A 16993-nucleotide genomic window follows, 5' to 3' on the forward strand; every position below is an offset into this window, starting at 1 on the left:
GCTAATTCTCACTCCTAACTCCTTTTCTCTAGCAAGCCTCCCTGCCTTGTATTTGTACATGGCTCCCTTTTTAGGTTCATGGCCTCTGCCGCTCTCGGGGTCAGCACTTAACACCCAGCACTCATGCACTGCACAGCCTTTCCCTGGAACAAGGACAAAAATCACTTTAACTTTTTGTCCTCAGTGCATCTAACCTTGAACATGACAGCCATTTAAAAGGTGTGTGCTAAGACGAACCCAGAAAATTAAATTTCACTTACCTCTTAATAATTTCTTCTAAGTTAATTGAATTCAAATTATAGAACAAGTTCCTTAATTGATCTGTTTTAAAGTAGATTCACTGTGTAAGAATAAAAATTGTTTTCAAATGATATGTGCATGTGTATATCAATATCTATAGCAATATATAGTCATAAAATATATTATATGTATATGGGGTGTCAGCTGAGAATTGTATAAAATATGGGCAACTTTCTGCTACTGTTTTGCTTGGAAATTTGATTTTGATGAAATAAGATTTATAGCTTAAGTGTATAAACTTTAAATTTAGCTTCAAGTTTTTCAAAGTCAGAGAGTAAAGGATATTTTTTTAGCCAAATCACCTATAGATGCCTCAATATTGACTTTTAACATGGACAATTATGTTGGTTGTTTTTCTGTTTTATATGAGGAACTGGGTGTAAATTGGACAGTTCAAAACATTTAAAGCTTAGGAGACGCCTGAGTAGATAAAGAACTTGCCCCGAGTGAATGAGGATAAAAATGACATTCCCCATATCTCTTGTAGAAGCTCAGCAGGCATGGTAGCCACCTAGAATCCCGGCACTCGGAAGGCATACATAGTATTCATTCACAGGGGAGATGGCTGGTTAGACAGATGAGGCAGAACTGGTAAACCTGGGGCCCAGTGACTGGTCTTCCTTCCACCAGTAGTGAAGTGGAAAGCAATCAAAGATAATACCAGTGTAAACTTCAGGCTTTCATATACAAGATCACATATAAATACACAAGATGACACACACATGTGCTCACACCAGTGAAAACTATACATACATGCATGTACAACACACACACACACACTCACACACACACACACAAACACTGAAAACACAACATTGAAGTCTCTCGAGAAAGGTAAACTCTGCCATACTTTTATCCCACTATATCCACCAAGGAATTCTTAATGTCACTTGATTTTGCTTTTGCTTATCAGGACAAGCTGCCCCACAGTTTATTCCAGTAGCACTGGGTGTGGTCTGCAAAGCCAGTCAAATGTCTGCTTTAGTGAAATGCATCCTTTTGCACTTCCCGTTCTGCATCTACTGAAAACGGGGCAGTCTGCTCTCACATCAGTCTCAGCATCAGCATCTTGCTTGCACTTTATCAATGCTGACCCCAACCATTTCTCTCAAACTCACTTATGTTAAGGAGACATACCATCAAAGGAAGACCATATATATTTGTAGTCTTTTCCTTAATGAGAAATCTAGACAAAGAAATAACAACTTTCACAGTTTCCATTTTTACCTCGTATATGCATCTTTTTGTACATATCTGTTTTAATGTGTGGTGCTGTAAAAGAATACCTGAGAGTGGATACTTTTTCAAGAGTAGATGTCTATTCCTAGTAGTTCTGGAGTCTGGCACGTCAGGGTCATTGGTATCTGATGTATACTGAGGGTTCCCTAGCTGTACCCTCACATGGTGGCACAATGAAAAACTAAAGGGAGACTCGTTTGTTCATAAGAGTGTCAAGGGTCCATATGAGTCTTTTCATGAGAGTGTGAACCAACTGAGAAAGGCCACCCTCTTACTACTCATCACATGTGGACTTCAAAGTACACTGGGAGGAGACACAATCATAGCAATCATCACTGTGCCTAGCTATCTCTCAAGTATTTGATCAATGGCCAGACAGATAAACACCCATCGGAAATAAGGAAAGAAAAAGTCAGAAGAGGGTTGAAGCATCTGCCAAGTTCACTGGGAGGGGTTTGCAAAGAACATGGACCAGGGGTTTTGTATTTGAAGTTGCCTAGGACAACTAGATACATTTTTGCTCTAGTAAACAGTCCTGCTTCTTGTAGCCTTTCTGGCTTCTCGCTCACTTTCTCATACACATGTGATCTTTGCGTGTGTGTGTGTGTGTGTGTGTGTGTGTGTGTGTCTGTGTGTGTGTGTCTGTGTGTGTGTGTGTGTGTGTGTGCATGTGAGTGCTACTACAGGTATGCACATCTGTATCATCAGACTGTTGATACCTTCCTCAATCACTCTCCACCTTGATATTTTGGAGACAGGATATCATTTAACAAGAAACTTGAAGACTCCACTAAGCTTACTGCTAACAAGTCAATGATTTTATTCCTCCCCTCCCAGCACTGAGGACACAGGTGCATGGGACCATTCTCACCTTTCCCCCTGGATTCTAGGAATACAAACTTATGAGATCATGGCTGTACAAAACCACTTTACCCACTGAGCCATCATCTCTGCCCTGCATGACACTTTTCCTTTGCTGCCCAGAGCACCCTCAGTTTTCTGTTCACTAGATTTATATCCCATTTTCTTACCCATTTTTTTATTATCTTCTCTCCTAAAATAATATAGCCTTATATCTGGTCATCCTAATTATTTTTTCATCTGTATCTTAGCTTCTTCCATAGGATCTCTATGCTAAGCCTACCTAAGCAAACTAGGAGGTGGGATAAGTTTTATGATGACTGTCTCAACAAGTTGCCCCTAAAATAAGCATTTATCATTGCAGTTTGGGCGCCAAGGAAAATCCATGGTGTTCAGTGGTCTCTAGGTTCTCAGGCCTGCCCCTAGACCTTTCTTGATAGATCCACTTAGCTTGTCCATTCCCAGTATCAATCATCCATTATTGTGACCATTTCCACCAAGCCCAAGCTCAACAGCCACTACTCTCTAAGTCAGTTTACCTCTAGATGATTGAGTCTAGCAAGGCGTCAACAGCTTCAGTGTGCAAAGGCTTAGCAACCAAATCTTCAGCTCATTTCCTTCCCCAAGACCCACAGGGTGCGGCCCGTTCCCAAGGGTTTTCCAGGATCCTGCTCCTCCTCTGATCCCCTCTACTGGGAATGCTTCTGTTTCCAGTCCCTCTTCTGAGGACACCAAATGTACCTTACCAGTTTACTGCATGGATCACTTTTGCAGAAAGGTTTTCAAATAACAGCATGTGTGTGTGTGTGTGTGTGTGTGTGTGTGTGTGTGTGTGTGTGTGTATGCACACATGTGCACACATATACACACATATACACAATATACACACAAACACACACAATACAGAGAGAGAGAGAGAGAGAAAGAGAGAGAAAGACTTACTCTTTACACCATTCTCCAAAAGTACTGTATAAAAATTTACATAGTTTATTCTTTGATAATTTCACACACTATATTTTAGTCATATTCATCCCCCCTCCTTCAACTCCTTCCACATCAACCCTTCCCTATATGCCCAATTTTGTTTTTAAAGCCTGCCAATTGCAATGTATGCTGCCCATATACCCTTGTGTACATGGGCATCAATTTGAGCATGGTTGACCTGTCAATGGCAAAATTCTCAAATACACACACACACACACACACACACACACACACAGCTGCCTATCTCTCTGCCAGCAACTATTAATTGCCGATAGGGCCATGGCTTGTGTAGAACTTTGTGTCCAACTGCCCTCTCCATGCTGGGTTGGGATCTTCGTAGCTTGAATTTGTGCAAGTCTTGTAAATGTTCTCACATTTTTTTATGTGCAACTACCCTGTTGTGTCTGGAAAATACTGCTTCTTTGTAGACTTCCATTGTTTCCCATGGTTATTACCATCTCTTTTACCCTCTTCCATCACGCAGTACAACTTTTACCTCTGCCTTTATAGCATTTATAATGGCAGTGTTGTGTGTACTATGCGGTGTGTTTCTTGGAAATAGAACTTGTCACACTCAAGTTTAGAACAGTGGCTCGGTAGCCCAGAGCACCTTTCCTGCAAGCATGAGGGCCTGTTCTACTGTCATTTCTTTTGGATGATGAATGACTCAGAGAAAGAGCAACAGACGAGAAGAAAGGTTGTATTTGCCTCACTGTTCCAGGGTACACTCTGCTATTGAGTGATAATGCTAGCTCTCTCCTTGGTCATCTCTGGGCTTCTGTGACTGTAGGAGTTGAAAATGAATTTGATCTATAATTTGACTGAGTGTCTTTGCAGTAAGAGGAAGCACAACACCACATAGGATAGTTCAAAAAAACTATCTCGAACCTGAGTTCAAATCTCCAGCACCCATATAAAAAAATTAGGTATGTCCATGCATCTCCGTGCTCCCAGAACTGGGTTGGGGAGTCAGAAACAGGAGGATCTGGAGAGTTTGTTGGCCAGTCATCCCAGGCACAATGCAAAGCATCTTGCTTAGTGAGAAACCCTATCCCAAGGCTATAAGACAGAAATGGCTAGAGAACGACACCTGGAATTCTGCTCTGGTCTCTGCATGTGTGTAAGCACATAAGCCTTCTACCCTTACACACACACACACACACACACAATGTTACTGTATTCATTTTTCTTACCCAATATCAGTTCTTTTTCTGAGTACAGTAAGTATGGAATAGCGGCTAAATAAGTGCATGTTTCTTTAAATAGGATCAGACTAACTGGAGTGAAATATGAATTCAGCCCAACTTGGCAGCCATATTTTCCTCTTATATAAATAACATATTGATTGTGTACTATAATCATAAGCTTCTATATGGCAAAGGCAATTATTTGGTTAATATGATCCAAGTAATTTTCATATTTAGAGGGAGAATAATCTGATTTCTGGGTTTTATTGATCACATCATCCAGATAATTAGACAAGTACTCTATTCCAGTCCACTTTGCACAAATCAATGTCTCAGATTTGTGACCCCACTCATTTAATGAATCTGCTTATAAAAGAGCAGATTTATTCTATTTCAGAAGGGAAGCCTCTGTGTGACCCAGAGCGAGAGGAAACTAGGTTATGCAAAAGAAAATCCAGGTGCATGTTCTAAGATAAACCCTTAGAAAATAAAAATTGGTTTCCACAGAGTGCATGGCAAAGATATAGTTAAAGTCAGCAGGTTTGCAGTTGCAAATCAAATATTGGCAAAGGAAGTTGTTATATTTTTAAATTATGCAGTGAACTGTGCAGGCTGTTATTGCAAGATAATGGGTTATAAACAACATGCATAATAGTTAAAATAATTATATATTGAACAGATGGGAATATAGTAAATGCATCATCTCGGTTCCTGAAATAGCTGACACCCCAGCAGGCCATGTGGTCCAAAAGGTCCCGTTTATTATTCCCTCCTTGGACTGATATTTATTTTTATTGCCAGTGTTGTACACACTTCAGATTTGTTTTTATATGGGTTTTCTAGAACTGACATCAAATTGTTGGTGACTGGACACAGATTACATTGCTTAGAGGAAGATGAATTACAGATATTTGTCACTGTGTCGTACTCTGGGGACCTGGGTAAGGCACTAATTACACAGTAAGTCCATCGGGGCTGTGTTTCTGCAATAGATGAAGAGTGAGCCTCCTTTTAATTAAAATCAAATTGAATCACACACAATGTGTTACACATGTTCACGCTTCCATTCAGGAGCCAGGGCCAAGAGCAGACCAATTTTTGAAATCCACAAAACGCAATCTCTAGTCTCTGCGCTGTTCTGTATTCCCCATAGGCAGGTACCTTGGCCTCATGATCTTTCTGTAATTCTACATTAAATGTTGGTAACATGAAACTTTTTAAATAAACAAATGATTATTTTAATCAGCAAGTCAATAAGTGATGACAGGTGTCACTGACTTTATCCACAAGCCAATAGGGAATTTCTAAACATAGAAAGCTTAGTAAATCTAAATAAAACCCCCTTATAATTGTACTGAGATAGAGAGTTGATTTAGATCAAGTCTGACTGTGTCTCCACTGTCACATTCACCGACAGCAGTGTCTTCTCAGATCCCATGGCTCTCCTCCTTGCCCTGCAAGCTGTAGAGTGTCCAATTCTGCCCTGAGACAGGCAATGGATCCAAGGATTACGTAGGGCACAGGCACTCATTGCTCTTTACTATAGTCATATGCCTCTTTCAGGGATAATGCTCAGGACAGAGAAGTCCCCATCCCTGACCCTGACCTTGCTCTCACTGTCTAAAATAGGGTTGCCTTTGGAAACACTACCTTTTTCAGCCATAACATTCACAAATACTTTCGAGTAACTCTCAAGTTCAGGTAAGAAGATTCAAAGTTGCATGTAGAGTGTCTCCTTCCAGCAAGGAATTAATAATCCATTGCGAAAAAGTTTCTAATACAATATAGCTTACATAAATAAATAGGTATTCAAATGGATGGAAATCAATTATGTTGAGAAGCCAAGCAATATGGCTCAGTGATAAGGGCACTAGGCACACACAACTGGTCACCTGAGCTTGGAGCCTAGAATCAAAGTTGAAATGAGTTCTCTCTACAAAGCTATGCTCTACCTTGGACGCACACCATGGCATATATACTCACACAAGAATATGTGAGCATGGGCACACAGGCACGCGCAGACAATCATATACTAATAAACAAATAGTCACAACATCAGGTGCTAGAGTAACAGTCAATATAGTGAAAATAAGACTTAAGAAAGTACAATAGAAAGTTGAGGTATCTCCTTATCAGAATATTGAAACTATATCTCCCTTCTTGAGACCTCTATCTGTGTCACATAACTACCTTTTCTTTTCTTAAAAATTGAGACATAAAATTAAAAATAAGCCATATTGTAACTATAGTACTTCTAAAATGTTATTCAATGGTCATGTAAGCAAAGCAGCATCCTATTTTAAATATTACATATGGAAAGCATGCATTCTTCAGGCAGGTAGGATAAAAACAAGAAACTCCATGATAACACTTGTGATTCCAAAGCCACAAATTACTGTTCTTCTGAATCCTCACACTGCAAAGAATATGGCTGCCAAGGTATAGCAAACTGATGTTGCTAAGTGCTTGTATCAATCAATAGAATGATGACAAGAGTTATATGAATTAATTAGCAAATACTAGAGGGCAAATTGTCCAACACTATCTTATTAATACAAATCCCACTTGAAATACATCAAAAGAGAAGTTGGGCTTTTCAAGTGTGTTTCAGGATCCTTGAGTGTTGACACTTATAACTCAGGAATTAGTGTAAAGCATGGTGTTTTTGAAATGGAAGAAGAATTAGACTCAGTAGCATGACTTTATGTTCTTGATTCAGAAAGTCCATTCATTTCTATGATTCAGCAGCAGGTCATTCTATTTAAGGAAGAAAGGTATATGGTTCAGCTGTGGAACAACTTCTCAAAAGACTTGTTGGAATATTTGTAAAAATATGAGGCTTCTCAAGCAGGCACACAAGCACACACACACACACACACACACACATACACACACACACACACACACACACACACACACACGCATGCATGCATTCATCCCCTTGAGATTTGGGAGTTTAGACATAGTTCAGGGTCTTGGTCTCACTGGTTAAGGAATTATGTCATTCAAATCAAAGTTGTATCAACTCAGTATTCTCAATCTTCTTTAAAACCTTGATGGTCAATGTTCTTAATAGTAACAAAGAAAACTCACTTATTCTCCATGTGCTCCCTGCTCTACTGGCCATATCTCATCTAGAGAGATATGGAGCCCACTAGAGTAAAGTCCAAGTGAACATGATGATCAGGTACAATGTTCTTCCTCTCCATTAATGTAGTACTCTCATGTGCTTGTCTTATGGGGAAATACAAAGATGGCTGTGGCTCCCACCAGCAAGGAACAGCCTGGGCATGAGACCCACTTTGAATATTCCACAAAGGTAAAAGGCATAGGCAAGGATATCTTTGACAACACGAAGCTAGCACACTAGGAACTCTTTAACAATAAATATCAAAGACATGTAATTATACGGAATTATGAAGATAAAGAAGGGTCTAGAGTCCCCATCCTCCCGCAGATCCATGGGGACCCAGGGATCCTGATGATACCTAAGTTTGCTGTACCCACTGGTGGGGAATCTTCCTCACTTCCAGCTCACCTAAAGGACAGGCTGGAGAGAAATGAGGTTAACTCTCCAGGTACCAAAGGGGACTTTTCTGAGTGAGCCAGGTACAAATTCGGGACCTGAATCTGGTGCCAACACTCAGCACTGGGTAAACGTGTAAAGGCAAGTCTGACAGTCATAGGAAACTTAATGAGGAAATAATAGTTATGAGACTGGGATAAGTAGAAGTGGACAGTGTTGTGGTGTCATGGTCATTTAGCGAAACCAAACACCAAGGAGATGGCATCACGTATAGCACAGTATTGTTTCACAAGAGAAGATCATAGTGGCATCGGTAATGCTGTGGGGTTTGGTTTATTTGTTTCTCTGCTTGTTTGCTTGTTTCTGAGGCATATGAGAAAGACTTGGTTCTAGTCTTCTCCTTTTACTGCTGGTGGTATGCTGTGATTTGTATATGGAATGTTTCCTCAAAGCCCCATGTGTTAAGGTGTGTGTGTGTGTGTGTGTGTGTGTGTGTGTGTGTGTGTGTGTATGTCTGTGTCTCTGTGTATATTTTTCTGGTATGTATCTGTGTAGGTCTGTGTCTGTATGTCTGTATTATGTGTCTGTCTGTATCCATGTGTCTGTATGTATCTCTGTGTGTCTGTGTGTGTCTGTGTGTCTTTTTTCTGTTCTTCTGTGAGCCTGTCTGTGTGTGCCTGAGTCTGTGTGTCTCTCTATGTGTCTGTGCCTGTGTGTGTGAATGTCTGTGCCTGTGTGTCTGTGTGTGTGTTCTACAAATTCCCCTTTTAAGTGCAATACTAGTTATAACAATTATAGCCTACCCTAATGTCCTGATCTTAATTTAATGTACTTTTTGAAGACTATGCATAGCCATATGTGCCATTAAGGAGGACACACGTTGGGCACAGCAATGGCATTATATACATGCACTCACACTGTCTTTACAGCAACCCTAGATATCTTGCCTTCATTTCACATGAGAAAACAGAGCGTTACTGTCATTGAGTAACTCACACACTGTTTTAGGCCACCTCCAAAGCCAATGCTCTCCATTTCATATTTCACCTGCCTGTCTAACCTCCAATTTCAAAAGTTTAAATGGAGAAATAGAGCTCTAACCTCTGCCTGATAGTCTTCCATTAGTGAAACACGCCTCCCCAAAAATTTAGCTCTATTCCCTTACTTATGTGCATGCTTTAATTATTTAAATGTTTCTAACAATCTTATGGTAATTAAAGTATTATGCAAATGTCCTAAGTCCTCATAGCAGCCTGTGATCTGGAGTTTCCCTCTTCCCAAAGAATCATAAAATCAAGGATTTTATTGCATCTGAGTCCCTCTGTGACTGTTCACACCTCTTTGATGAAAAGTATGTCTGGGCAGACTGTATATTCTATCATTCTCATTGGCACTTCCAGAACAAAGAGTTCAAAAGCTTTCGATTGGGAATTCAGTGCCTCACGACTTTCCTGACCCTGTTATTCCTGACCCTTTACCTCTCCAACAGAGTGACTTTTTCCACACTGACTGGCTTCACAGAGTAGTAGACAGTTACAGATTAATGGAAATATGACAGAATCTCCAAGATCTCAGATTTTGCAGCACTTTCTGGTGCTCAGGCACAGGGTTGTGTTCTTTGGATACTGCTATCCTGGGTCACCTTCTCAAATGGGCACTCTTTAAAATCAGAGGACAGGAGTCTCAAACAATGGCTGGTATCTACTAACTCTAGAATTCTCATACTTTAACCTCAGAGAACAAAGCAGAAGAAAACGTCATACAGATCTGAAAATGAAGGGAAATAGTTTCTGTGTAAAGGTCCAGCACATGTGATATAGGCTCAAGAATTATTCCCCAAAGATGAGCTCTACTGAACATGTTTATCCCCTGCTCTGATAGTTGATCCATTTGTCGAAGCATAAGAAGGTAATGAAGGATAACAAGGTGAAAAAGAGAAATTTGGGGAGCAATGCCTTTTGGTGAGTGAAAAGTTGGGATCCTGAAATACCCAAGAGTGTAAGTGCACAATTCAGACCTGCTCTCAGAGAAAGACAAGCCTAAGTGCTGGCAACTTGGTCAGATTTGGAGTTGCTGTCTCACTCAGTCAGAAAGCCAGAGCCTAAGCTAAGAGTTAAGATAAACACATTGAGGGTTTTACTAACAAGAATTCAGTAGGAGAGTGAATGTTTACCATATCACTTGTACTAACTAGCTTGAAATGCCAAAAGTAACTATCACAGACCAGGTGGCTTAAACAACAAAAACTTGGTTTCTCACAGATCTAAAGTTCAAAAATCCAGAACTAGGGGTCAGCACAGTTGGTTCTCCTATACCCAACTCTAGTATAAGTTGGTTTCTTCTTGCTCTGTTCTCACATGTCTTTGTCACTGTCTGTGAATGTGTGGCTGGTGTTTCCTCTCTTTGTTTTAAAGATCCCTGTCATGTTGAGATAAGATGCTATTTCTATTATCTCAATTCATCTTAACTACCATTTTGAAGGCCCCACTCAAAATATTATTCATTTGAGAGTTAAGGCTTCAATGTTTAGATTTTGCAAGAATATTTGCTCAGTCTACAATATTGCCCATACTCAAACTTTTTCCGGAGTGGAATCATTGAATAGAAGGGCAAATATTTTATGAATATCATTAACCAATATGGCCATGAAACATTCATTCTACAGTCAGAATAGGACATACATTATAGGATAAAATTTTGGCAAGAAGTATATTCCTAAGAGAAATGAGTTATGAGCCTCAGCTTAGTCCAAATGAATAAGGAGAGAAAGCAAACAGGTACCTTACTCTGGAATACACTGTAGGCTAAAGGTACAAGCTATGTAAGGTGTGGGTGGCCACTAGGCAATCATGTCTTTCCACCTCATTAGTTTCAATGTCCCCTCAAAGAGCAGAAAGTTGGAAATGGGGTGCAGCAAGATGAAGAAGGTGTACTGACTGGTTTTGTGTGTCAACTTAACACAAGCTGTCAACTTATCACAGATAAAGGAGCTTCAGTTGGGGACGTGCCTCCATGAGATTCAACTGTGAGGCATTTTCTCAATTAGTGATCAAGGTGGAGGGCCCCTTTGGGTGGTACCATCTCTGGGCTGGTATTCTTAGGTTCTATAAGAGAGCAGGCTGAGCAAGCCAGGGGAAGCAAGCCAGTAAGGAGCATCTCTCCATGGCCTCTGCATCAGCTCCTGCTTCCTGCCATGCTTGAGTTCTAGTCCTGACTTCCTTTTGTGATGAACAGCAATGCAGAAGTGTAAGCTGAATAAACCCTTTCCTCCCCAACTTGCTTCTTGAATAGAAACCCTGTCTAAGACAGAAGGGCTCTCCATATTTGTAAATTCATTGCTGGCCAAGTGAATTACAATTAGAGTTGGTAGATGAGAGAAAAGGCCAGATTTTTAAGAACATTTTACGTGGTTCTAATAACCCAGAGAAATTCTACAGGCCAGCAAGGCTCACAGCTAATCATATCTCAAAATCATAAGATCTACCTCTTACCTTCAGCTCCCTGAGACACACAGAATCCTTAAGCCAGCTTGGGAAATATTGTGCTTTAGGCATCAGTAAGAAGATAAACTTCTGTTGCTCAGAACCCCATTTCTCTGTACAGTGCAGCACTTATAAACAGTGTGAGAGATGTCAATACATTAAACTGTGTCAGTATTCACAACTGACATTGTATATAAACATACACAGAGAAAACAATAGACCCAAGAAAATATAGGAAAGGTGTTTGATCTCCAAGATGTCAGAGAAGCCATCAGCTTGGGCTGAGGAACAAAAAATTTCAAGAAAGCAGAACAAAGGAGATGAGGCACGGTAGATAGGGTTTTAGTCACTTCACGAAAGGTATTACAAACCAGAGTTGAACTTTAAGCTAATTAAAAGTTGAAAGTACAATTTGAATACTGACTTTCTTTACATGCTGTACAATAGAGTACTCAGAGAAACAGATGAAAGCGCCTACTGTTGGCTTTTATGTAAATAAATGATCTGAAAGTTTGCCTTAGAAATTGGTTTTGAGCTAACCTTTTGGACATTAGTGTTAAAGATTTTACATTCATTCCTTCCTTTTATTGATTCCATGGGAAAGAGTACTTTAGCTGATGGAGTCTGATAATTACTATCAATAAAAGCCAGCCTTATTAGAGAGCCCCTGGCTTTACTTCCTTCCAAATATTCTGTCCCTTTTAAAAATGAATATTGTCAACCAATAGCCAACAAAACTGTGCTAGCATTTATTTAAGCACACAAATTATCTAGATTTAACTAACAGAGTGATAATATATAACCTAACATGACCTAGCCAAAGGGTAAGAGGGTATGTGTTTTAAATTCTTCTGAGCAACGAACTGAGAAACATCTTTCTGGGTCGGTATATGTTATTATTGTTCAAACTACCATGTGTTTTAAAAAGAAGTCCAACAAATCCTGAAGATGTGTAAGTGTGATAAACTACTGACCTAATTTTGAACCATGATTAAGTTTGCACAATTTAAAATGTTCAAAAATTTCTCTTTTCACCTGGCTGTTATTAGAAATAGTATCAGAGCATCGTTAACCAAATTAGAGCTAACCAGGGAGAAACATTACCCACCCAGCTGTCACACTTTACCAGCATGACTTACCAACTTTCTTACTCACTGTTCCATTGCTCTGAAGAGACACTATGAACAGGACAACCCTGACAAAAGAAAGCATTTAATAGGGAGCTTGCGTCCAGTTTTAGAGGTTTAGTGATCATGGTAAGGAGTATGTCAGGCATGGCACGTATGGTGCTAGATAAGTAAAGAGCTACATCTTGATCCATAGGCAAATAAAAATAAAAGCAGCTAAAACAAAACCAAATAAATGACTTGCTTTTGGGATCTGTGTCATAATTACCTAAAATTATTTATAATTCAGTCAGTCAGTTTTAGGTTGCATCTTCCTACTCTTTATAAATGAATCTTATGGAAAATTTCTCAAGAGGCCTTCAGAACATAAATTTTCTCCCAAATGTATACTGTTCCCAAGGGGGTAGTGCCAGACAATGTAACCCATTGCAACAGGAGAGCTGGAGACACAATCTCCCAGCTACTGCAGTGCTGATGAACAGGGATGAGTGCCACAGGAGGAAGGAAAAAGACCGACTTCCACCCCATGGGTTCTATTCTGTACTATGTATGCACTCCAGTGTATACTGTTCCCTACTTAAAAGGATCATCTCATTAATAATAGTTCTCTAAAACAAGAGCAAGAGTTAGCATTCACCTCTGAGAAAGGTTTACTCTAGGATTTGTAGAGCAAGAAATATTCACAGGACACATAGCATTAGAATTGACTCACAGATTGTTCATTGGCCCCTGAATGTCTGGAATTAGAGAGGCCTGTGGTCTACGCCATCAGTAGGACATTGGAAACCAATAAATTGAGAAGAGGATGTTGCTGAGCATGGGATGGCAAGTTTTATTGATTCAAAAATGAAGATACCTTGACCTAAGTTTATGTGGTGGGGAAACAGCAATTCGCTCAAGTTTCCGGAGACTAGGGCTAGTTCTAGAATGTTCCTACCTGCTTCTCTTTTAAACTTCTGGCAGTTCTAGGGAAAATTGACTCTAGAAGATTGCCTTATAGCAAATTTGTCCACTGTTCCTGGAGCTACACAGTTGTTCAATTTGCTCTTTGGTTTCATATTATGTAAACAAACAATCTGCCCTGCCTCAGTTGGACTGGAGAAATCAACAAGAAGTAATTAGATAGACTACACATTCTTTCTAATATCTGCTTCCTTGTGCCCAGCACTTGAAAACAACTTTTATGTGACTTTCTTGACTTCCATCAAGACAAATGACGAATAGCTTTTGGGAGGACATTGGAAGCTTCTATGTCTCTATGTACCGTATCGTCTTTGTCCTTTTCTCAGCTGGTATCCAAGCACACCTTCCTCCTGCTTCAGAAGTGATTTTTAATTTATCTGCATTCTTTTTTATTTCTGGAGACTTGGAAGCTAGGATTTTGACTTCTCTCAACTTGAAAGCTTTGTGACATTCCACTTCTCAAAATTTGAGTAAGAAGGCACTTTGTCAGATAAATGAATTTACAATTGGATTTATTAAGTATCTCCTAAAGCTTATACTTATATGGTGCCAAGAAGGGATACTTAGGATGCTAAATGATTTGCTAGAGCAATAGGCAGAGTGGGCATGTGTATATATATTCATTTTTAATACCATTTAAGAAACTTAAACTTAGAAGAGGTAAGGAAGCAAAATATGCTAGATTCATCTTAGAGCCTTCCCTTAGAATATTTCCAAATCCAGGCCCCAGGATAACATCTGCATTGCAGAATAAGGCCTCTGTTTCATGGATTTTTTTTTTTCCTGAGAAAAGATAAATTGTTGAAATCCCAACCTCAGCATCAAGCTCAAGTGAAATTTAAGTTCAGCAGAGGCCAGACCACCTCGAGCTGGATAAAGATAGGTGGTGATTTCCCTGGAATCAAGTCCCACAGAGAGCTTGCCCTCAGATGTAGAGCATGTCCTCTATTTTAACAGCGTTAAAAGGGGGCAGGATGGAAACAAGCCATTTCTTTCAACAAATTGCTTGATTGAGTTGCAATTACGATTTTATTCTTCCTTGTAATGCTTTTGCGTGTGATGTCCCTAGTCCCATTAAAGCTGCTGTAAACCTTGCATGAAATCACCTACTGATTTGCTACAAGGGAAAGTCCTCTCAGAACAGAAAGGCCCACTATGTCTCAGGGGGCATTCAGCATACCAAACCTGCAACACTGATGCTTGTATCTATCTGCAGGACACCAGTACTATACAAACTTGTCTGCATGTAAACAAGTATGCCCTGAATTAAATAACAAAAAGTCTCAGCATCACTTGCTTTCTAAATGCATGGCTTTGAAAGGAAATTCTGAGGTGGCACAGTGGCATCAAAGACAGAAAATCAGAGGAGAAATACCTGTGGGATGAAGAGAAACAGGAATACCTTTGGTCTTCAGATGATGGCCAAATATGATTGATGGCATACATCCTTGAGATGCCAAGGTCACTCTTTAAATTCCTATATAAAAAAAGGCCAATAACGAAACTGGGTTAGGTAGGTGAACTCGTCCAACTGCTAAGGGACAAATAGGACATGAATCTGGGCTGGAAAGAATGAAAACTCCATTTCTCTTCTGCCTGACCATTCAACCTCCACTGTAGAAATGGCCGTTGATTCTGTGGGGCTGAGGAGACCCAGCAGGTGGTAAAGCAAGAATCCTAAGTACAAGTGTTATAAAGCACCAATGCCCTGTTCTTAGGGAAGCAGCGAGTTAAATGAGAGGGACAGACAGGCAGGTAGACATCAATATACATCAGGGTAGTGGTGACAAGTCTGGAAAAATGTCACCTGTCCTTAGGGTTGAAGTGGGGCTTCTTGGAGCAAAGGGGCATCGGAAATAAAATCTGAAGGACAGAAATTAGCAAGGTGACACTGGGTTACGATAAGCCTGATAAATGTGGATAATGAAGGAAATGTGGGAAATGTGATAAATGAACAGCAAGGTTAATGAGCATGTGTGGAAGGGAGCCAAATGCCCCTGTACAAAAGAAAATGCAAATGTGCATGCAGCAATACATAATAAGCAGACTTTGAATAAATGGAATCTAAACAATTAAGCTGAGGCAAACTGTCAAACACTGAGCTATGCAATACCAGCCCAGAAGGCTCCTTTGTGTACTCTTGGGCCCAAGATATGCTAAGAATGCAGAGGAAAATACCTGAATCTAATGTCATCTCCAAGATTTCATCAATGCATAATTTTTAATGCTAAACATAATATTGATGTCACACATAAAATGATTTGTTATCCTCTTTTCTATGTGAATTTATCATTAAGTTGTGCTAAGCGCCCTGTCTTATACAATCAAGCAAGCCATTTGTACAATATACCAGTCTAGGAGTATATGCAAGACCACTGGAGCAGGTAACTGTGTGAGAAGTGGGGGAAGGGATTTGGGTATGTCAAGACAGAATTGAAACCATCAGTATAAGCATCTTTCAATAATATCTTTTATTCATTATTTGACCCCACATAGCTCTTATTATGTCACACTTTGCGAGTTATTCAGGTTTGTTAAAGAGTTGCTCAAACTTGGGGAGAGGGCATGATCTGAAGGCCGAAGAACCCAAAAGACACAGGTGCTTCTGCTGAGAATATGAATCAATCTGAAGAAGCTGATTCTTCTGCTGCTACCAAAGGAGGCAGCAGAGCCCTGTGAAGCACCTACTCCACTTGCTTCACCCAGAAATGTTGCTGCGCCTCCTCGCACGGAGCTTCCCCTGGTAGGAAGGTGTTTTGTGTGTCTTTCATGCTGTGGTAAGTCTTAGTAAAATTAAATCAAGTGTGTACTTTTATTAACACGCTTTGAAAAGAATGGACCTTTTAGAGGTTCCGTTGCTTTAAAGAGTTTACTGAAAGATGACTGGTGGTAAATCTTCCTCCACACTTGCCCTGCTTTGCTTTCTGCTGCTGGAATTAAAAGCATCATGACCAAAGGCAACTTGGCGAGGGAAGGGTTTGTTTCCATTTACAAGTAACAGCCCATTATCAAGAGAACCCAATGTTACAAACTATTTCCTATCCCTTCACATTGAGGCAGTGAGAAGCCAGTGATTGGAGGGGAGAGAGGAGGAGGAGCTAAGGAGAGAGAGATGGGAGAGAGAGAGAGAGAGAGAGAGAGAGAGAGAGAGAGAGAGAGAGAGAGAGAATCTGGATGGACCACACGAGCAGAGGAGAGAGAGGGAGAGATGTGGATATCCAGATGGCTTTAGATGTATTTCTGGTGTTTTGGAGAAGTTATAGATATTGGACTAAGGCTTTATCATTGTATAATTGCATTATGTAATTGGGAGTGTTATATACA

The 16993-nt window shown here is 40.0% G+C and overlaps 1 protein-coding gene across 2 annotated transcripts in view; it reads left to right on the forward strand.

The window, feature by feature from the left end:
- Positions 1-16993, forward strand: part of Grik1 (glutamate ionotropic receptor kainate type subunit 1) — a 425830-nt gene that overhangs the window by 328651 nt on the left and 80186 nt on the right. The window lies entirely within an intron of this gene.

The sequence above is a fragment of the Apodemus sylvaticus genome, chromosome 15, assembly GCF_947179515.1.
Source record: "Apodemus sylvaticus chromosome 15, mApoSyl1.1, whole genome shotgun sequence".
Taxonomy (NCBI): Eukaryota; Metazoa; Chordata; class Mammalia; order Rodentia; family Muridae; genus Apodemus; species Apodemus sylvaticus.